This window comes from Lathyrus oleraceus, chromosome 2 (assembly GCF_024323335.1).
Source record: "Lathyrus oleraceus cultivar Zhongwan6 chromosome 2, CAAS_Psat_ZW6_1.0, whole genome shotgun sequence".
Classification (NCBI taxonomy): domain Eukaryota; kingdom Viridiplantae; phylum Streptophyta; class Magnoliopsida; order Fabales; family Fabaceae; genus Lathyrus; species Lathyrus oleraceus.
Genome location: NC_066580.1, coordinates 304,743,589 through 304,767,361, shown reverse-complemented (window position 1 = coordinate 304,767,361; position 23,773 = coordinate 304,743,589).

Here is a 23,773-nt window from a genome sequence, read left to right as displayed (position 1 = left end):
GCGCGACTAAACGCGCCTTGTTACGGGTTATTACCCCGTTTTCGTCCAACTTGTTCCTAAACACCCATCGGGTGCCGATTACTCGATGACCTCGCGGAGAAGGGACAAGGTCCCAAACCTCATTTCTAGTGAACTGATTTAGTTCCTCCTGCATTGACAAAAACCAGTGTTCATCGAGTAGGGCTTCTTTAGGGTTTTTAGGTTCCATTTGTGAAACGAAAGCGAAGTGATAACAGAAATTACTTAGCTTCGATCGAGTTGTAACACCCTTTGATATATCTCCGAGAATGTTGTCAATTGGATGGTCTTTGGGAGACTTCCAAGCTTGAGGGAGATCATTGTTTGAAGGCGGATGAGCTACCTCGGTTTCCTCATGGTGTACATCTTTATCCTCCTCAACTTTGACTTTGTCGGGTTGATCAATCCCCGGCTCGCCACCCTTGAGTATGTCTTCCGTAGATGTACCTGCACCATGAACAACACTACCCTTTCCGACGTTTCTCGGATAGGATTCGTCAAAAGTGACATGTACAGACTCTTCCACAACAAGTAATCGTTTATTATATATTCTATATGCTTTACTCGATTGAGAGTATCCGAGGAAGATACATTCGTCGGCCTTGGAATCGAATTTGCCCATGTTTTCCTTTCCATTATTTAATACAAAACATTTGCAACCGAAAACATGTAAGTGAGAAACATTTGGCTTTCGCCCTTTTAAAAGCTCATACGGTGTTTTATTTAGAATGGGAAGAATGAGCACCCTATTCAAAACATAACACGCCGTACTAATGGCATCGGCCCAAAAATATTTTGGTAAACCACTTTCGTTAATCATTGTTCTTCCCAATTCTTCCAAAATTCGATTTTTACGCTCCACAACCCCATTTTGTTGAGGAGTACGTGGAGCGGAGAAGTTATGATTGATACCATGGTTACCGCAATATTCTTCAAATAAATGGTTTTCGAACTCACCCCCATGGTCGCTTCTAATTGAAACAATGTTTGTATTTAATTTATTTTGGGAAAGCTTAGCAAACCTTTCAAAGACAGCGAACGTATCGCTCTTGCTTACTAAAAAGATAGTCCAACAAAATCTAGAAAAATCATCCACTATTACGAAACCGTAATAATTTCCTCCTAGACTTTTAATCCTAGACGGCCCAAATAAGTCCATATGAAGAAGTTCGAGAGGTCTCGTTGTTGAAACGATATTTTTGGATTTAAATGAGATCCTCGTTTGCTTCCCTTTTTGACAAGCATCACAAAGGTGATCCTTGGTGAACTTTATTTTGGGGAGACCTAAGACCAGATCTTTTGAGACTACTTTATTTAGTAAGTCAAAGTTAACATGTGCTAAACGCCTACGCCATAACCATGAATCTTCACTCATTGTTACAAGGCATTTGTCACTTGTTAACGATACTTCGTTCAAATCTAACATATAGACATTATTCACTCGCAGGCCATTAAACATACTCTTCTTATCATCATTATGTATAATTTTGCAACAATCTTTTGAAAGAGATACATTGTATCCTTTGTCACATAATTGACTGATGCTAAGTAGATTATGTTTAAGACCTTCGACAAGCAATACATCAGAAATAGTAGTGGAAGAAGGGTTACCTACACTACCTTTACCTAGTATTGCTCCACGGTTGTTGTCACCATAGGTTACATATCCTTTCTTCTTAGCCACGAAGTCAATGAAGAGTGATATGTCTCCTGACATGTGCCTTGAGCATCCACTGTCGAGAACCCATCTTCTCTCGGTGGTCTCGAGGCATTGTACCCATGGAAATGCAATTAACACGAGAAGGTACCCAATGGCTTATTGGGTCCTGAATAGTTAGTAACGAGATGGTTGCATTTGGGCAGCCATTGATAAATGCCTTTAGGAACTAAGAATCTCCTAAACCTGCATTTAGCAATGGAGTGGCCTTTCTTGCAACAATAAAGACAAGAGAAATTGACATTTTGATTGCCTTTGCTATCTTCATCCTTTATAACATATTTATATTTTTGATATGGATCAACCATACTTTTTCGAAAGTTTGATTTATCGATTGCAAAGGTAATCTTGGGCTCAAGAGCCTTGTCAAGTTTGGTCTTTAGGTTTCTTACTTCACCTTGCCAAATATAACAAGTATCACACCCATAGTTAATTATCGTATTTCTAAGGTCCTCACAACCTGCTTTTGTGCTTTCTACCATAGAAGCTTTGAGTGCCTCAAGTTTCCTTTCGGATTCTCGAATTTTTTGTTCCAAATGGATAAAAATTTGGTTATTTGAGGCAAACCTTTTAAAGGCCTCTTTAGCTTCACAGTGTAAAGTGTCAAATGCAACTTGTAATTCATGATGAGACATACTAGAGGATTTTTCATATTTAGCATGTCGTACCTGTTTCTTTTTGTTCTTTTGATGAGCAGAGAGGCATAGGTTTACAGCTTCTTCTTCATCACTAGAACATTCATCATCGGAGGAGTCGCTATCGCTTTCCCAAGCTATGTATGCTCTCCTTGGCTTTGATGATTTCTTGTGTGATTTGGATGATTCCTTTTCCTTTGTCTTCTTGTTCATCGGACAGTCCGGTTTGTAATGACCGGGCTTCCCACAAGTGTAGCACGACCCTCTAGTCTTTTTACCTTTTGAGTCATCATTTTTAGAGTACCTCGAGTATTTCCGGAAGTTTACCAAGTTCTTCTCGGAATGTTGGATGCCGTTCTTTCTCACGTAACGATTGTAACGTTTAACGAACAACCCCATATCTTCGCTCTTGTCCTCTTCTTCTTCGTCGCTCGAGGAATAATCACTTTGCTCTTTTGCTTGAGACTTCGAGGAGGAAGTCTTAAGAGCTATAGATTTCTTTTCACTCACCTTTGTTTTGTCCTTCTTTTCTTTCTTTTCGTCTTGTTCTAGGCTCAAGAGTACTTGTTCGTGCTCTTGTAGTTTGCCAAATAATGTTGTCAAGTCTAATACGGTGAGATCAGTTGCTTCTTTGATGGCGGTCACTTTCGGCTGCCATTCCCTGTTAAGACATCTCAAGATCTTATTAGTAGCAACATCATTGGAAACCGACCTACCTAATGAATGTAATCGATTGATGAGATGAGTAAATCTCTTTTGCATGTCAGCAATGGTTTCCCCTTGCTCCATAAAAAAAAGATCACACTCTTGTGTTAGTGTGTTGATTCTTGCCAACTTAACATCGTTCGTCCCCTCATGGGCGATTTGTAGTGAATCCCACATGGCCTTAGCAGTAGGACAATGGGATACACGATAGTATTCATCTACACCTAATGAGGAGATTAGGATATTTTTGGCTTTCCAATCATAATTGTATTTTCTTTCATAATCATCGGTCCATTGTGCTTCGGGCTTTGGCACTAATTCATTATTCTCATTGGTCATGGTTATTTCAATTGGACCATTGAGAATAACGTTCCATATTTTTCTATCTATGGAATTTATGTACACCCGCATACAGTCTTTCCAATAACTATAATTTTCACCATTGAAAATGGGAGCTCTATTATAAGCCCCTTTAGGTTCGTTAGCCATTTTCTATAAAGTTATATTTTGAAGCACGGAGTGAACCGGTGCTCCTGATACCACTTGTTAGACTATGGCACGGATCTAAAAGGGGGGGGGGGGGTGAATAGATCCCAATTAAAATTTGAGTCGGCGCTACCAATTAAAAATTGGTTTTGAAAATTTGTTTTAAGTGTGGAAGCGGCCGAGGAAAATATAGTCTAAAACGAACGGTTATTGGAAAATCGGATATGCGTCTAGCCTATGGATTAATGATAATGTAGAATAAGAATCACTACACTAGTCACACTATCAATGATTTATTTCACTTGCTAGGATTCCTAGTTCGAATGATTCAAAGAGCAAACCAAACTAGATACACAACTGAGATAATTTTGGTTTAGGGAAATTATCAAACACTTGGTGTGTAAAAACACTCCAAGTGATATTTATGTTGAGTAAGTGATTCCAATTAGTCTAGTACAATATCTTATTGTACTTTGGATTCAAAAACAGAGTTTTAACTTCTTACTCAATTAATATCAAGGTTTGATAAAAGTGCTTATACAAAAATCACTTATTTTTAAGCCAAAATAAATATGCTGAAAAATAGAGAAGACAAAGGTTTGATGAGGCAGTTCCCCAGTCGTCCTCGCTTCGGGGTACGTCTGCCCTCAATTCTAAAACTAGAATTGAGATTGCTTTAATAAATATCACCTGTTGAGTATAACAGTTTATACAAGGATTGACAAGCAAATATACAACAGAATTCTCAAAACGTTGAATGTTGCTTCCACTCCTTGTTCCTTGATTCAAGGTGAATCAAGTCCTTCGATTGTTGTTGATAGACCTCCGATTCGAGCCCCTTTGTTGAATAACTCTCAGTTCTTCAAACCCTCGGCCCGGCTGATCTCTACTACAACAAATCGAACCCGAAATATTCCCTTTAATATCACTGAATCCGCTACTAGATTGATGAAGACTTCCTCTTCTCAATCACCTTCGCTCAGCTGAAAATTGATGAAGAAATCGTCCAAAACCCCCCAAAATCAAACCAATCTTGGAGGACAAAACCCTAAAGGTTTTATTCAAGAAAAAACCTGTCGCAAGCTTCAACCCGAACCGGATTCCCCAATCTCGGCTTCGAACGTTATCACCTTTAACCAATCACAAAGCACTTCAAAAATGGTTGTGTGTAATTGATGTGTTGTGAGATGTTGAAGATGAAGATGAAGAATCTTGGACACCTATTTCACTTTTTCTTGTTCTTTGTACACTTGAATCAATTTGTCAAATGTTGCTTTGATACAAGTAGCTGAACTTCTATTTATAGTAACAAACCAACCAACCCACTTAACAGCTTTTCGAACAAGGTGGGAATTGCTTAAAAATAGTATTTGCGCGCGAACGGTCGACCATAGCAGGTCTATGCGTCGACGCATAGCCTGCAGTTTTGGACAAATTGAAAAACACATCAGTATGCATCGACCATAGGTCGGCGTGCGCTGACCCGTGGGAAATTGAAAACTTCATGCGCCGACCCTGTGGTCGACTCAAGCCTTCGTGCGCTGACCCGTGACAAACTGCACTATGTTATGCGCCGACCCTGCGGTCGACTCTAACCCTGCAAATCTGCAAAAATTCAGATTTTTGTGGTTTTCATGCATTTTGTCATGACCACATTTTATCCACATATGTTGTATGAAATATAACAGTTTAGATGAACATAGAAAAGGATATGATAGGTGATATGTTGCATTTGTTTTGTAGAGGTGGATTTGACAATGCCGATTCATCCATGGTGGTAATTTGTCATCATCGAAACCTATGATTGTATGTTGTGTGACAGTTTGCCCTTACAAGCTTCTCTGCATAAAACGTTCAAACTTCCTATGCATTTACATTTCAAATTCTCATTTAGTGTGCATTTAACCCACTACATTGTGAGTTGCACCTACCTAGTGCCTATTGTCTCTTGGCCTCTCCTCTTCCCAAAACCCTAAATCTTCATCTATAAATAGGGTAAACCTCCTTCTTGCAAATCACTCTCAAAATCTTACACCAAGCTTCACTCTCCACCTTTATAAAAAGCTTCAAAATCTTTACCCGTGGCTTCCTCATCCCGCAGACCTACCGGTAAGAGATCAAGGGGATCATCCTCTGTCTCCTTACCCATTACCGCTGTCTCATTAGTTCCACCGGCTCTTGTCGACACCTTCAACAAAGACATTGGTCAAAGAGGAGTTGTGAGGAAACATGCCTTCTACAAACTCACAGCAGAACGCATGCATCTCGTAGACATCATGACTCTACTACAGTATCACGGTATTGTTAAATTCCTGGAATGCAATACCAAATATAGTGAAGACCTGGTCCGTGTGTTCTACACTTGCCTTCATGACAAATTTCGTGGTCAAAAGTTTCACTCCAGGATCGGCACAAGAAAGGTATCTTTCAAGTCTGATGTTTGGAATAAATATTTTGATCTGACATTGGCTGCTGATGAAAATCCTCCTTCTGAGGTAACTGATTCTCACACAATAGAAGGATATGAGTTTAAGAGCGCTTTGAACACTATGCTGAAACGACCTTACCCAGACCACATTATGAACAGCGATGCGTTCCCACGAACTGTCACTGCCGGTAAGCTGAAAACAGGTGAGCGCATTCTTCAGTGGATTGTGGCGCGCATCCTGCGGCCTAAGAAAGGTGACCTTTCCCGAGTTGAACAGGCTGAGGTTCATCTCATATACATCCTGAAAAATCAGCGCAAAATAAACTGGCCCTACTACATTGCTAGTAGGATGTTCAGTTTACGAGACTCCGGACGAGGCACTGCTCTTGCCTATGGATCTTTTATTCAAGAGGTTCTTACTGCAACCGACGTTGATTATCTGTCCTTTCCGTATACCTCCATTTCCTCAGATAAAGAATTCAGCCCAAAAACTTTCTCTATGATGGGATACTTTTGGTGTGATAAGCGGAGAACATACAAATTTGTTCGCAGGGGGAATATTCCTAGGATTGTTGAAGAATATGATGAAAGTGATGAAAGTGAAGAAGAAGACCAAGAGGAAAACGAAGAAGAAGGAATAGGACAAGCATTTGAGCAGCATGATAGTCCTCCACAAGCAGACACACATGACTACACAAACACCGCTTGGGTTCAGAATACCTATTCGACTGAAGAAGATGCCCCCAACCGTGGTGGCTGGGGTGAATGGCAACATATGTGATGGTCAACACAACGCCAATTCTATCAGCCGTATTAATATGGTGCTGAAGAATCTCCACCGTCTCCTCCGCAGCAAGAAAATTCTTCTGAACTTTTAGATATGATGCGAGATATGCAGCTGGCTCAACAATCATTCATACAAACTCAGGATGAGCGCTATGCTCATATAAGCAGCCAACTTCAAGCACAAAATGAGAGGCTCGATAGCCTCTCAACCAGCATGAATGAACGGTATGCAGCATTCACCGAAACATTTGAACGACAGGAGCGGTCCGTCGATGTGGGCCTCAAGTATCTAAGTAGTGTTGCTGACCAAATATCTTCTCTGGCAGATCCTTACAGAAACCCAGATGTTTGTTACGATCGAGGACGAGGCCATTAGGGCATAAAACTGCACGTGCATCTGTACTTTTGTTGTTTGACTGAACTTATTATCTGTAATGCTTGTTTGTTAATATAGCTTAATGTTATCTCCTTTTCAATTTGTTCAGTAATAATATTTAGTGTGGTATTGTTATATGATTCGCTATCTCCTATTGAATATCATGTTATGTTGAATAATAGTTCTCTTTCTCTTTTTGATGTTGTCAAAGGGGGAGAAGAGCATGTACCAAAGCCAAGCCCAGATATTCACAACAATTAACAGTTTGTTTTGCAGCCAGCCTTAGATTACAAAAGAAAGGGGGAGTGTGTGTAAATATTGCATGTTGTTTTTTCTTTGGTTTCACACAGGTTGTCATCATCAAAAAGGGGGAGTATGTAAGGGCAAACTGTCATAGAACATACGATCATAGGTTTCGATGATGACAAATTACCACCATGGATGAATCGGCATTGTCGATTCCACCTCTACAAAACAAATGCAACATATCACCTATCATATCCTTTTCTATGTTCATCTAAACTGTTATATTTCATACAACATATGTGGATAAGATGTGGTCATGACAAAATGCATGAAAACCACAAAAATCTAAAATTTTGCAGATTTGCAGGGTTTGAGTCGACCGCAGGGTCGACGCATAACATACGGGTCAGCGCACGAAGGCTTGAGTCGACCGCAGGGTCGGCGCATGAAGTTTTCACTTTCCCACGGGTCAGCGCACGCCGACCTATGGTCGACGCATACTGATGTGTTTTTCAGATTGTCCAAAACTGCAGGCTATGCGTCGACGCATAGACCTGCTATGGTCGACCGTTCGCGCGCAAATTCAGATTTTAAGTAATTCCCACTCTGTTTGAAAAGCTGTTAAGTGGGTTGGTTGGTTTGTTACTAAATTCAAGTTCAGTTACTTGTATCAACCAACATTTGACAAAATTGATTCAAGTGTACAAAGAACAAGAAAAAGTGAAATAGGTGTCCAAGATTCTTCATCTTCATCTTCAACATCTCACAACACATCAATTACACACAACCATTTTTGAAGTGCTTTGTGATTGGTTAAAGGTGATAACGTTCGAAGCCGAGATTGGGAATCCGGTTCGGGTTGAAGCTTGCGACAGGTTTTTTCTTGAATAAAACCTTTAGGGTTTTGTCCTCCAAGATTGGTTTGATTTTGGGGGTTTTTGGACGATTTCTTCATCAATTTTTAGCTGAGCGAAGGTGATTGAGAAGAGGAAGTCTTCATCAAAATAGTAGCGGATTCAGTGATATTGAAGGGAAGATTTTGGGTTCGATTTGTTGTAGGTGAGATCAGCCGGGCCGAGGGTTTGAAGAACTGAGAGTTATTCAACAAAGGGGCTGGAATCGGAGGTGTGTCAACAACAATCGAAGGACTTGATTCACCTTGAATCAAGGAACAAGGAGTGGAAGCAACATTCAACGTCTTGAGAATTCTGTTGTATAATTGCGTTTCAATCCTTGTATAAACTGTTATACTCAACAAGTGATATCTATTAAAGCAATCTCAATTCTAGTTTTAGAATTGAGGGCAGACGTACCCCGAAGCGAGGACGACGGGGGAACTACCTCATCAAATCTTTGTCTTCTCTATTTTTCAGCATATTTGTTTTTGGCTTAAAAATAAGTGATTTTTGAATAAGCACTTTTATCAAACCTTGATATTAATTGAGTAAGAAGTTAAAACTCTGTTTTTCAAATCCAAAGTACAATAAGATATTGTACTAGACTAATTGGAATCACTTACTCAACATAAATATCACTTGGATCAATGAGTGCTACATCTACCTCACCTATTTCCAATTAAGGATCAATGAGTGTTCATGTGAACCCACAGTTTTACCACTTCCACAATGAAGTCGACCATGCTATGAATGAATGCACACATACCAACACATATGCAATTAAGATCATCTCTACCATCTTAACATTCCACATATCACCATAACTCAACTCTATGAATTGTCCACCAATGGTACATATACACATTCATAACAGCATATCATCCACAATTACATATACACATTCATAACAATATATCATTCACAATCCACCAATGGTACATATACACATTCATAACAAAATATCATTCATAATTATACATCACTCCATTCATCATGCAATAACCAATTCATGTTACCACATGAATAATATCAACAAATAACAACAACTCATCAACATCATAACATCATCGACATAACAACATAATTATCACGCAATCATATTACAACGATGCAACGATTCATCAACCAAACGTATAACCCAATATATTTATCAATACAATAGGCATATGAATATTATTAAAACATATTAACAATCAATACCATGTTTTAGGTATGAGCATTAGCTTTCTAACACTCCAAACTCCACCAAAATCGAACTTACGAGTTAAAAGTTATGATCAAAACCGTGCACGAAGGCATTACTAAAAAGTTATTGTTTTCTAAATTATCCAACATAATTTTCATCTTCTTCAACCCCCAGATCGTCCATGAAATAATCTCCAAAATTATTTTATTCCTGAAACAAAGTTATAGCCCTCTGTTTTAGTTATGTAACGCTTCGAACGACACTCGATTTGGACTTACGGATCCAAAGTTATGACCAAAACGTTTTCGACAATAAAACATAAAAACAGGCCGCGAGTGTGACGGACAGCATGCAGAATTTTCCGCGGTTTTCATCGTTGCAGGACTTCCGGACCTCCGATTTCAATTCCGTAAAAAGCCAAACGTTCAGAAAATTAAAACTCACACAATACTCCAAATATATAACGTTAATTTGCAGTTTGACACAATCAAGCATAATCATCAAAACCTAACAATCCTAAAATCATGCAAATTAGGGATTTTAACCTAAACATACATCTACCAATTGACCCGATCATACTAACCCATAATAATAAGGATTCCCCCTTACCTCTTCAATTGGATGGAAACCCTAGCTCCTCTCTTGTTCTTCCCTTCTTCTCCTCACTTTTCCTCTTCTCTTTCTCTATTGCCTTCAAATGATCAATGATTCCTAATTCTCACTCTCCTCCCATCTTATTATTTATATTAGTATTCTAGTTGGGCTTAAATCATGACATCCATCTAATTTAATTACTAGGCCCAATAATACCTAATATTTAAATATCTCTTATTTAAATTTAAATAAATTAAACCATACACTATGCACACCAAGTTAGTTAATTCAATTATTTAATTATATCAACTAAATGAATTAATTAACACACCAAATTAATTAATATACTCGATCATTATACTACCTAACAACCGATTAATTACTTAACACTCCAAATAATTAAATATAATATAGTAATAATAATATACGAACTAATTACTAAAATTGGGCTGTTGCAACTCTCCCCCACTTAAAAGATTTTCGTCCTCGAAAATTCCTCAAACGAACAACTCCGGATACGATTCCCTCATCTTATCCTCGAGTTCCCAAGTAATATTGTCATTGGTGACTCCGCCCCATATCACTTTCACCAAAGCAATTTCCTTACCACGAAGCTTCTTCACTTCTCGATCTTCTCTAATCTCGTCAAGAATGCCACACGTAAGTTTCAACATACCAAGCCTAACACACGAAGACGTCGCTTAACATAATTAAACAACCTAGCCGGATGGACCGGCCTGCCCTTATACCACTAATGTAACACATTAGTGACTATTGACCAACTGGTCGACCATGCTCTGATACCACTAATGTAACACCTCTTTCTGTACCCCAAAATATTTAACATATAATCAGAGTAAATAAGCACGCATATAAACAAAAGGGCGTCACATCGACGTTTTCAAAAACTAAAAGCTTTCAAAAACCAACAATACTCCTGGTCATTTAAAATAACACATCTCAATTATCATGAATATTCAAGCATATGCGTTCGCAACGGAAAATAAAGAATACTCATGTATTTCATAAAATGATCCATGTCCCATACCATGATCATCTCTCAAGAATCATCTCAAGATAACATAAAGTAAGTAATAACGTAATGCATATCCAAATACGATATGAGTTCGATACTACCAATCTACCCAGTGTTACATGACCAGAGCATTGACTCATTACCTAATCGTCAAACTAAAATACGGAAACTCTCCAGCTAATCTCGAGCGAGCTACCGTCCTCTTACTTCAGTGATACTACTCAGGGGTATCTGCACGATACCCATGTAAAGGTAACATTCAAACAGAAAGGGTTCACATGAGAACTCATTGATCCTTAATTGGAAATAGGTGAGGTAGTTGTGCATTCACTCAACTCTATGAATTCTCACCCTTTCTGTTTGAATGTTACCTTTACATGGGTATCGTGCAGATACCCCTGAGTAGTATCACTGAAGTAAGAGGACGGTAGCTCGCTCGAGATTAGCTGGAGAGTTTCCGTATTTTAGTTTGACGATTAGGTAATGAGTCAATGCTCTGGTCATGTAACACTGGGTAGATTGGTAGTATCGAACTCATATCGTATTTGGATATGCATTACGTTATTACTTACTTTATGTTATCTTGAGATGATTCTTGAGAGATGATCATGGTATGGGACATGGATCATTTTATGAAATACATGAGTATTCTTTATTTTCCGTTGCGAACGCATATGCTTGAATATTCATGATAATTGAGATGTGTTATTTTAAATGACCAGGAGTATTGTTGGTTTTTGAAAGCTTTTAGTTTTTGAAAACGTCGATGTGACGCCCTTTTGTTTATATGCGTGCTTATTTACTCTGATTATATGTTAAATATTTTGGGGTACAGAAAGAGGTGTTACATTAGTGGTATCAGAGCATGGTCGACCAGTTGGTCAATAGTCACTAATGTGTTACATTAGTGGTATAAGGGCAGGCCGGTCCATCCGGCTAGGTTGTTTAATTATGTTAAGCGACGTCTTCGTGTGTTAGGCTTGGTATGTTGAAACTTACGTGTGGCATTCTTGACGAGATTAGAGAAGATCGAGAAGTGAAGAAGCTTCGTGGTAAGGAAATTGCTTTGGTGAAAGTGATATGGGGCGGAGTCACCAATGACAATATTACTTGGGAACTCGAGGATAAGATGAGGGAATCGTATCCGGAGTTGTTCGTTTGAGGAATTTTCGAGGACGAAAATCTTTTAAGTGGGGGAGAGTTGCAACAGCCCAATTTTAGTAATTAGTTCGTATATTATTATTATTATATTATATTTAATTATTTGGAGTGTTAAGTAATTAATCGGTTGTTAGGTAGTATAATGATCGAGTATATTAATTAATTTGGTGTGTTAATTAATTCATTTAGTTGATATAATTAAATAATTGAATTAACTAACTTGGTGTGCATAGTGTATGGTTTAATTTATTTAAATTTAAATAAGAGATATTTAATATTAGGTATTATTGGGCCTAGTAATTAAATTAGATGGATGTCATGATTTAAGCCCAACTAGAATACTAATATAAATAATAAGATGGGAGGAGAGTGAGAATTAGGAATCATTGATCATTTGAAGGCAATAGAGAAAGAGAAGAGGAAAAGTGAGGAGAAGAAGGGAAGAACAAGAGAGGAGCTAGGGTTTCCATCCAATTGAAGAGGTAAGGGGGAATCCTTATTATTATGGGTTAGTATGATCGGGTCAATTGGTAGATGTATGTTTAGGTTAAAATCCCTAATTTGCATGATTTTAGGATTGTTAGGTTTTGATGATTATGCTTGATTGTGTCAAACTGCAAATTAACGTTATATATTTGGAGTATTGTGTGAGTTTTAATTTTCTGAACGTTTGGCTTTTTACGGAATTGAAATCGGAGGCCCGGAAGTCCTGCAACGATGAAAACCGCGGAAAATTCTGCATGCTGTCCGTCACACTCGCGGCCTGTTTTTATGTTTTATTGTCGAAAACGTTTTGGTCATAACTTTGGATCCGTAAGTCCAAATCGAGTGTCGTTCGAAGCGTTACATAACTAAAACAGAGGGCTATAACTTTGTTTCAGGAATAAAATAATTTGGAGATTATTTCATGGACGATCTGGGGGTTGAAGAAGATGAAAATTATGTTGGATAATTTAGAAAACAATAACTTTTTAGTAATGCCTTCGTGCACGGTTTTGATCATAACTTTTAACTCGTAAGTTCGATTTTGGTGGAGTTTGGAGTGTTAGAAAGCTAATGCTCATACCTAAAACATGGTATTGATTGTTAATATGTTTTAATAATATTCATATGCCTATTGTATTGATAAATATATTGGGTTATACGTTTGGTTGATGAATCGTTGCATCGTTGTAATATGATTGCGTGATAATTATGTTGTTATGTCGATGATGTTATGATGTTGATGAGTTGTTGTTATTTGTTGATATTATTCATGTGGTAACATGAATTGGTTATTGCATGATGAATGGAGTGATGTATAATTATGAATGATATTTTGTTATGAATGTGTATATGTACCATTGGTGGATTGTGAATGATATATTGTTATGAATGTGTATATGTAATTGTGGATGATATGCTGTTATGAATGTGTATATGTACCATTGGTGGACAATTCATAGAGTTGAGTTATGGTGATATGTGGAATGTTAAGATGGTAGAGATGATCTTAATTGCATATGTGTTGGTATGTGTGCATTCATTCATAGCATGGTCGACTTCATTGTGGAAGTGGTAAAACTGTGGGTTCACATGAACACTCATTGATCCTTAATTGGAAATAGGTGAGGTAGATGTAGCATTCGTTGATCCTTAATTGTATATGTTGTATTTGCAATAAATGTCTGGGATGGGCTTAAAGATGCCACCATTAGGAGGATATCAGAGTGCTTGTCAGAACGAATGTTCATATGGATTATATCTGAAAGATGTATTTGAATCTTGAATGTAATCGATGACGATATCCGTCTGAATGGATCTTTATTTTGACTGTATCAGGAGGATAATTAACCTGAAAAATAAAGTTAGCTTCATGCCATGTCATGATGCATGAGATGTTTTATGCTTTTGAAAATAAATGCGAACATTGCATGCATGCGTATGCTGTGAAATGATGTAATGAATGAATTATGCGTTCGAAAAGTTTTTCCAGGGGAAAATAAATCCCAATATTCTGGTTGGAGACATTTGTATTGATGACCCTTTCTTAGCTGGGGATACTTGATCTCTGTCTGATGGTAGAAAAATTCAACAGAGCCTGGCTGGGGATGGAAGAGATGACCAGTCTGTCCAGTGATGCCAATTTCTTTTGGGGACCAACTGGTTTTTGCTAGGGAATAGACTTAGCAACCAGATTCATTAGAAAGCATGGTTAGACTTTTTCCTCGACCCTAAAGTCTTTTAGTAATTGCTATGCGTATTTTATGCATGTATTTTTGATAAACATCGATCATATTCAAATGCATATATTAATTCAAATTAAATCAATGGACGTTTATGCAAACAAAACAGAGAAAGTAAACAAAAGCATCTTTTTGGAAATAAAATTGTGTTGATTTTGAAAGAGGGCCTAAGAATAGGCAATTTGAGTACAAGGAGACAGAAATCCTAGTAAGAGGAAATTGTCAAGAAAACAAAGAAAAAGCTATGAAGGGAAAGTCCTATTGATTTTAATTCCACTACTGTCATTATGTCTTCAAGCCTCTCATCTCCTGCTGTCGGATAGAAGTGATTGGCTTGTTCAGTCCCTTTGACTTGGGTGAAGCTGACCGAGAACGGGACATAGTCATACGCTTTAATCCCTAATTTTTGCCTGGACCGCCTTTTCAGGTTTTCTGTCCACCGGGATACCCTTTTTTGCCCAAGTCGCCTTTTCAGGTTTCCGACTTGCCGGGTGTACATTTTTATATGTTTATCCCTAATTTTTGCCCGAACCCTTTTGGTTCGTCGGGATGCCCTTACTTTTGCCTAGATACGTCGACCTAACGGGTCTCTTTTATGCATAGTATTTTTTAACTATGTCTGCGTTCACGAGATGTGGGAAGTCTTCGCCATCCATTGTAGCAAGTATCATGGCTCCACCGGAGAATACCTTCTTAACTACAAATGGCCCTTCGTATGTGGGAGTCCATTTGCCTCTAGAATCACCTTGTGGTAGAATGATACGCTTTATTACCAAGTCGCCAATTTGATATACCTGTCTCTTGACTTTTTATTAAACGCTTGGGTCATGCGCTTTTGATATATCTGCCCATGATAAACAACCGCAAGTCTCTTTTCATCAATCAAATTAATCTGATCGAGTCGAGTCTGAGTCCATTCATCTTCATCTAAGCCTGCATCTCTCATAATTCTTAGAGAGGGAATCTGAACTTCCACTGGTAAAATGGCTTCCATTCCGTAGACTAAAGAGAAAGGAGTTGCCCCTGTCGAAGTGCGCACTGAAGTGCGATAACCATGAAGAGCAAAGGGTAACATCTCATGCCAGTCTTTGTATGTTACTGTCATCTTTTGTATGATCTTCTTAATATTCTTATTAGCAGCTTCTACGATGCCATTCATCTTTGGCCGGTACGGAGAAGAGTTATGGTGTTTTATTTTGAACTGCGTGCAGAGTTCAGTAATCATCTTGTTGTTCAAATTGGTGCCATTGTCTGTGATAACTCTTTCAGGGATGCCATATCGACAAATAAGACTATTCTTGATGAACCGTGCCACCACATTCTTGGTGACAGAAGCAAATGAGGCTGCCTCTACCCACTTTGTAAAGTAATCAATAGCAACAAGAATGAAACGATGTCCATTAGAAGCAGTAGGTTTAATCTCTCCGATCATATCAATGCCCCACATTGCAAAGGGCCAAGGGGCTGTCAACACGTTCAATGGAGCAGGAGGTATATCTACTTTGTCCGCATAGATCTGGCACTTGTGACAAGTTCTGGAGTGATGGTGGCAATCAGCTTTCATGGTAGACCAATAATACCCTGATCTCAGAATCTTCTTGGCCATCGTATGTCCACTAGAATGAGTCCTAAAAATACCGTCATGTATGTCTTCCATAATCTTTTCTGCTTCCTTTTTATCCACACAGCGAAGCAAAGTCGAATCATGATTACGTTTGTATAATACTCCATTACTCAAAAAGAATTTAGCGGAGAACTTCCTTAGAAATTTTCTGTCATTGATGGATGCCCCTTCAGAGTATTCCTGAGTTTCTAAATATCTTTTTACTTCGTGGAACCAAGGTTTCTCTTCTACTTCATCAGTATTAAGTTCATAACAATATGCTGGTTCATCTAATCGTTTAATGGTGATCCTGGGAGCTTCATTATCCCATCTGACTCTGAACATAGATGACATGGTAGCCAATGCGTCTGCCAACTGATTCTCTTCTCGTGGAATATGTTCGAATGTAATCTCTTCAAAGTATGGGATTAATGTCAACACCCTCTCTCGATAAGGGATGAGATTCAGATGTTTAGTGTCCCATTCTCCTTTGATTTGACTGATTACTAAGGCTGAATCTCCGTACACACTCAAAAACTTGATTTTCAGGTCTATAGCAGCTTTGAGTCCCAAAATACATGCTTCATACTCAGCCATATTATTGGTACAATCAAAACATAGTCTAGCAGTGAAAGGCGTATGGCAAACCTTGGGAGAAATAATTACAACACCAACACCATTGCCCAATGCATTAGAAGATCCATCAAAAACCATAGTCCATCGGGATCCCAGTTCGGGTCCTTCATCTGGTCCAGGTTCTCCATGATCAGTAACAAGCATGACATCCTCATCTGGGAACTCAAAATTCATAGATTGGTAATCATCAACTGCTTGATGAGCCAAATGATCAGCTAACACGCTTCCTTTGATTGCTTTCTGAGTAGTATATTGGATATCATACTCTGTTAAAATCATCTGCCATCTTGCTATTCTTCCGGAGAGGGCAGGTTTCTCAAATATATATTTGATAGGATCCATCTTAGAAATCAATAAAGTGGTATGATTCAACATATACTGTCTTAGTCGGAGAGCAGCCCAAGCCAAAGCACATCAAGTTTTCTCGAGCAATGAGTATCTTGTAACACCCCGATAAAATATGATAATTATTTAAATTAAGTTAATAATATATTTATTAATTTAATTAAATAATTGGAATATTATTGGATTATTATTATTGGAATAATAAAGTTGGAATTTATATAAAGAGTTCCATTTGGTAAAAAGGGTTTTTTCACGTGAAAACCAGAGAAGCGACAGAAAGTGAGAAAAGGGCAAAGAGGAAGAGCAAGAGAACAAGGGTTGAAGAAGGGAAAAGCTTGAAGTTAAAGAATCAATTGCCGGATTAACTCAGGTAAGGGGGGTTTATCGTCGTTTAATGGGTATTATGGGTTAACATGTAATGGGTAGTAATAAGCCATTGAATTGACCCTAATTGGGATGAGGAATGCTGTAAATGGTGATGAATAAGTTATGTTAAAACTGTAATTGAATCTATTTGTGGGTGAGTCGTAAATTTCTGGACGTGTAGCTTTTTACGGAATTGAAATTGGAGGTCCGGAAGTCCTCCGACGGCGAAAAATGCGGGGGATTCTGCATTCTGTTCGTGTTAGCGCAGGAACAGCTTTCTGTCTTGCGTTAACCGGTTAACCCAGGGTGTTAACCGGTTAACACTGTTATGAATTATGAGAAATTGCTGTCTGTCTTGCGTTAACCGGTTAACCCAGGGCGTTAACCGGTTAACACTGTTAAAATGTGCTAGGAAGCGTGTTCTGTGTTGCGTTAACCGGTTAACCCAGGGCGTTAACCGGTTAACACTGTTTGGAAAGTGGAAAATTGATATTCAAATATTGTGTACATATTTGACGTTTGGCCTATATTGGTGTATGATATAGTAGGGATCATTTCCCGTTGTTTTGAGCAGTATAGGTATTAGTAGAGTGTGCTAATACTGTGATTTATTATTTGGCATGATATGAATATGATTCTGTGATAAATATGCTGATGACGTATGATGGTATGCATAATGCTGTGAATGTATCGGTTATGTATGCAATTGTGAATGGACTGTTTATGGCTTAGAGTGTGAGCATGTGTCCACTGTGGATTGTTGTTGATGTTTGCATGCTAGGTGATTTAGCGTGTATAGTATGGCCTTTATGGTGGTAGCTAATTCCCATGGTGAGGAATTAGTGAGTGAGTTATTGTGGATTGTTGTTGATGTTTGCATGCTAGGTGATTTAGCGTGCATAGCATAGCCCTTGGGGTGGTAGCTAATTTCCATGGTGAGGAATTAGTGAGTGAGTCACTAGGTCTCAAATGAGTGGGACTAGTGAGTTTGGTAGCCGTATCTGGGTTTGATCGGTGAGGTTGAACTATGTGTTCACGAATAGTCGGTACCGCATGCATGGAGTCTCATTGCTTAATGTATGTATGGCGTATAATATGAATGGATGTATTCCAATATTATACATGTGTTTTGTGTTGGGTTGAGTATGATTATGATTTCGAGTTGATGTGCCGTTGCTGAATGTGTGATCTGATTTGGGTGATGAAATGTGTTAAATTACTTAGCATTACATGATATTTTATAATGCTTATTATATCGATTGAGGAACTCACCCTTACAACTATGTTTCAGGTAACGAGCAGTGATTGAGTAGAAGCTAGTGCTTGGAGTCTAGTGTAGTTCCTTAGTGGGTCATGCTCTGGTAGATGTAACATCGGGACGGGATGTTTACTTTGTTTTCAATTGTGGTTGTTGAACAGTTTTACATGTAATGTGATTACATGGTTTGCATGATTGATTAGATCTCTATCCGCTGTGAATTGTGCAATGTTTTATTTTGATTAATAAATGAGCATGACAAGTTATTATGGTGAATGGTGTGAAGTGTCAAGTGTGACACCCTTAAATTGCATATCTACTCTGATTTATATTTTGTTGAATTAATTGATTATTGGGGTATTTTAGAAGGGTGTTACATGTTACATTAGTGGTATCAGAGCATGGTCGACCAGTTGGTCAATAGTCACTAATGTGTTACATTACTGGTATAAGGGCAGGTCGGTCCATCCGGCTAGGTTGTTTAGTTATGTTAAGCGACGTCGTCGTGTGTTAAGCTTGGTATGTTGAAACTTTCATGTGGCATTTTTGACGAGATTAGAGAAGATCGAGAAGTGAAGAAGCTTCGTGGTAAGGAAATTGCTTTGGTGAAAGTGATATGGGGCGGAGTCACCAATGACAATATTACTTGGGAACTCGAGGATAAGATGAGGGAATCGTATCCGGAGTTGTTCGTTTGAGGAATTTTCGAGGACGAAAATCTTTTAAGTGGGGGAGAGTTGTAACAGCTCAATTCTAGTAATTAGTTAGTATATTATTATTATTATATTATATTTAATTATTTGGAGTGTTAAGTAATTAATCGGTTGTTAGGTAGTATAATGATCGAGTATATTAATTAATTTGGTGTGTTAATTAATTCATTTAGTTGATATAATTAAATAATTGAATTAACTAACTTGGTGTGCATAGTGAGTGGTTTAGGTTATTTAAATTTAAATAAGAGATATTTAAATATTAGATATTATTGGGCCTAGTAATTAAATTAGATGGGTGTCATGATTTAAGCCCAACTAGAATACTAATATAAATAGTAAGAGGGGAGGAGAGTGAGAATTAGGATTCATTGATCATTTGAAGGCAATAGAGAAAGAGAAGAGGAAAAGTGAGGAGAAGAAGGGAAGACCAAGAGAGGAGCTAGGGTTTCCAACCAATTGAAGAGGTAAGGGGGGAATCCTTATTATTATGGGTTAGTATGATCGGGTCAATGAGTAGATGTATGTTTAGGTTAAAATCCCTAATTTGCATGATTTTAGGATTGTTAGGTTTTGATGATTATGCTTGATTGTGGTGATTGATTGTGTTAAAACTGCAAATTAACGTTATATATTTGGAGTATTGTGTGAGTTATAATTTTCTGAACGTTTGGCTTTTCACGCAATTGAAATCGGAGGTCCGGAAGTCCTCCAACGATGAAGTCGCGGAAAATTATGCATGCTGTCCGTCACACTCGCGGCCTGTTTTTATGTTTTATTGTCGAAATCGTTTTGGTCATAACGTTTGATCCGTAAGTCCAAATCGAGTGCCGTTCGAAGTGTTGGATAGCTGAAACAGAGGGCTATAACTTTGTTTCAGGAATAAAATAATTTTGGAGATTATTTCATGGACGTTCTGGGGGTTGAAGAAGATGAAAATTATGTTGAATAATTTAGAAAACAATAACTTTTTAGTAATGCCTTCGTGCACGGTTTTGATCATAACTTTTAACTCCTAAGTCCGATTTTGGTGGCGTTTGGAGCGTTAGAAAGCTAATGCTCATACCTAAAACATGGTATTGATTGTTAAATTGTGTTAATAATATTCACATGCCTACTGTATTGATAAATATATTGGGTTATACGTTTGGTTGATGAATCGTTGCATTGTTGTAATATGATTGTGTGATAATTATGTTGTTATGTCGATGATGTTAAGATGTTGATGAGTTATTGTTATTTGTTGATATTAATCATGTGGTAACATGAATTGGTTATTGCACGATGAATGGAGTGATGTATAATTATGAATGATATTTTGTTATGAACGTGTATATGTACCATTGATGGATTGTGAATGATATATTGTTATGAATGTGTATATGTAATTGTGGATGATATGTTGTTATGAATGTGTATATGTACCATTGGTGGATAATTCATAGAGTTGAGTTATGGTGATATGTGGAATGTTAAGATGGTAGAGATGATCTTAATTGCATATGTGGGTGTATGTGTGCATTCATTCATAGCATGGTCGACTTCATTGTGGAAGTGGTGAAACTGTGGGTTCACATGAGAACTCATTGATCCTTAATTGGAAATAGGTGAGGTAGATGTAGCACTCATTGATCCAAATTGGAAACAGGTGAGGTAGATGTAGCACTCGTTGATCCTGAATTAGAAATAGGCGAGGTAGATGAGCACTCGTTGATCCTTAATGGAAATAGGCGAGGTAGTAGATGGTACCACATGCATAGAGTCACATGTCTTGCATTGAGTCACATTAGAGTCATGTGATAGTTGAATGTTTGCATGTTGTGATTGTGATGTGTGTATGAGATATGGTAATTGAATTTGGTGATGTTTGGATACTTAACTTGGTGAAATATGTGATTATGTGATAATTGTGATTATGTGTATATTTGAGAATATTGCATTGAATTTTTGTATTAACTTCTTGAGTGTTAATGTATGTTTGAATCGTGTGAAATAAATGTTGGTTAATATTATTGACATGATTATCCAAGGTGTGATGAATTCCTTTAATTGTTGATTTAATCATTGTGCCTTTTTATGCTATTTCATAATGATTTGAATTCTCACCCTTTCTGTTTGAATGTTACCTTTACATGGGTATCGTGCAGATACCCCTGAGTAGTATCACTGAAGTAAGAGGACGGTAGCTCGCTCGAGATTAGCTGGAGAGTTTCCGTATTTTAGTTTGACGATTAGGTAATGAGTCAATGCTCTGGTCATGTAACACTGGGTAGATTGGTAGTATCGAACTCATATCGTATTTGGATATGCATTACGTTATTACTTACTTTATGTTATCTTGAGATGATTCTTGAGAGATGATCATGGTATGGGACATGGATCATTTTATGAAATACATGAGTATTCTTTATTTTCCGTTGCGAACGCATATGCTTGAATATTCATGATAATTGAGATGTGTTATTTTAAATGACCAGGAGTATTGTTGGTTTTTGAAAGCTTTTAGTTTTTGAAAACGTCGATGTGACGCCCTTTTGTTTATATGCGTGCTTATTTACTCTGATTATATGTTAAATATTTTGGGGTACAGAAAGAGGTGTTACATTAGTGGTATCAGAGCATGGTCGACCAGTTGGTCAATAGTCACTAATGTGTTACATTAGTGGTATAAGGGCAGGCCGGTCCATCCGGCTAGGTTGTTTAATTATGTTAAGCGACGTCTTCGTGTGTTAGGCTTGGTATGTTGAAACTTACGTGTGGCATTCTTGACGAGATTAGAGAAGATCGAGAAGTGAAGAAGCTTCGTGGTAAGGAAATTGCTTTGGTGAAAGTGATATGGGGCGGAGTCACCAATGACAATATTACTTGGGAACTCGAGGATAAGATGAGGGAATCGTATCCGGAGTTGTTCGTTTGAGGAATTTTCGAGGACGAAAATCTTTTAAGTGGGGGAGAGTTGCAACAGCCCAATTTTAGTAATTAGTTCGTATATTATTATTATATTATATTTAATTATTTGGAGTGTTAAGTAATTAATCGGTTGTTAGGTAGTATAATGATCGAGTATATTAATTAATTTGGTGTGTTAATTAATTCATTTAGTTGATATAATTAAATAATTGAATTAACTAACTTGGTGTGCATAGTGTATGGTTTAATTTATTTAAATTTAAATAAGAGATATTTAAATATTAGGTATTATTGGGCCTAGTAATTAAATTAGATGGATGTCATGATTTAAGCCCAACTAGAATACTAATATAATAATAAGATGGGAGGAGAGTGAGAATTAGGAATCATTGATCATTTGAAGGCAATAGAGAAAGAGAAGAGGAAAAGTGAGGAGAAGAAGGGAAGAACAAGAGAGGAGCTAGGGTTTCCATCCAATTGAAGAGGTAAGGGGGAATCCTTATTATTATGGGTTAGTATGATCGGGTCAATTGGTAGATGTATGTTTAGGTTAAAATCCCTAATTTGCATGATTTTAGGATTGTTAGGTTTTGATGATTATGCTTGATTGTGTCAAACTGCAAATTAACGTTATATATTTGGAGTATTGTGTGAGTTTTAATTTTCTGAACGTTTGGCTTTTTACGGAATTGAAATCGGAGGTCCGGAAGTCCTGCAACGATGAAAACCGCGGAAAATTCTGCATGCTGTCCGTCACACTCGCGGCCTGTTTTTATGTTTTATTGTCGAAAACGTTTTGGTCATAACTTTGGATCCGTAAGTCCAAATCGAGTGTCGTTCGAAGCGTTACATAACTAAAACAGAGGGCTATAACTTTGTTTCAGGAATAAAATAATTTTGGAGATTATTTCATGGACGATCTGGGGGTTGAAGAAGATGAAAATTATGTTGGATAATTTAGAAAACAATAACTTTTTAGTAATGCCTTCGTGCACGGTTTTGATCATAACTTTTAACTCGTAAGTTCGATTTTGGTGGAGTTTGGAGTGTTAGAAAGCTAATGCTCATACCTAAAACATGGTATTGATTGTTAATATGTTTTAATAATATTCATATGCCTATTGTATTGATAAATATATTGGGTTATACGTTTGGTTGATGAATCGTTGCATCGTTGTAATATGATTGCGTGATAATTATGTTGTTATGTCGATGATGTTATGATGTTGATGAGTTGTTGTTATTTGTTGATATTATTCATGTGGTAACATGAATTGGTTATTGCATGATGAATGGAGTGATGTATAATTATGAATGATATTTTGTTATGAATGTGTATATGTACCATTGGTGGATTGTGAATGATATATTGTTATGAATGTGTATATGTAATTGTGGATGATATGCTGTTATGAATGTGTATATGTACCATTGGTGGACAATTCAT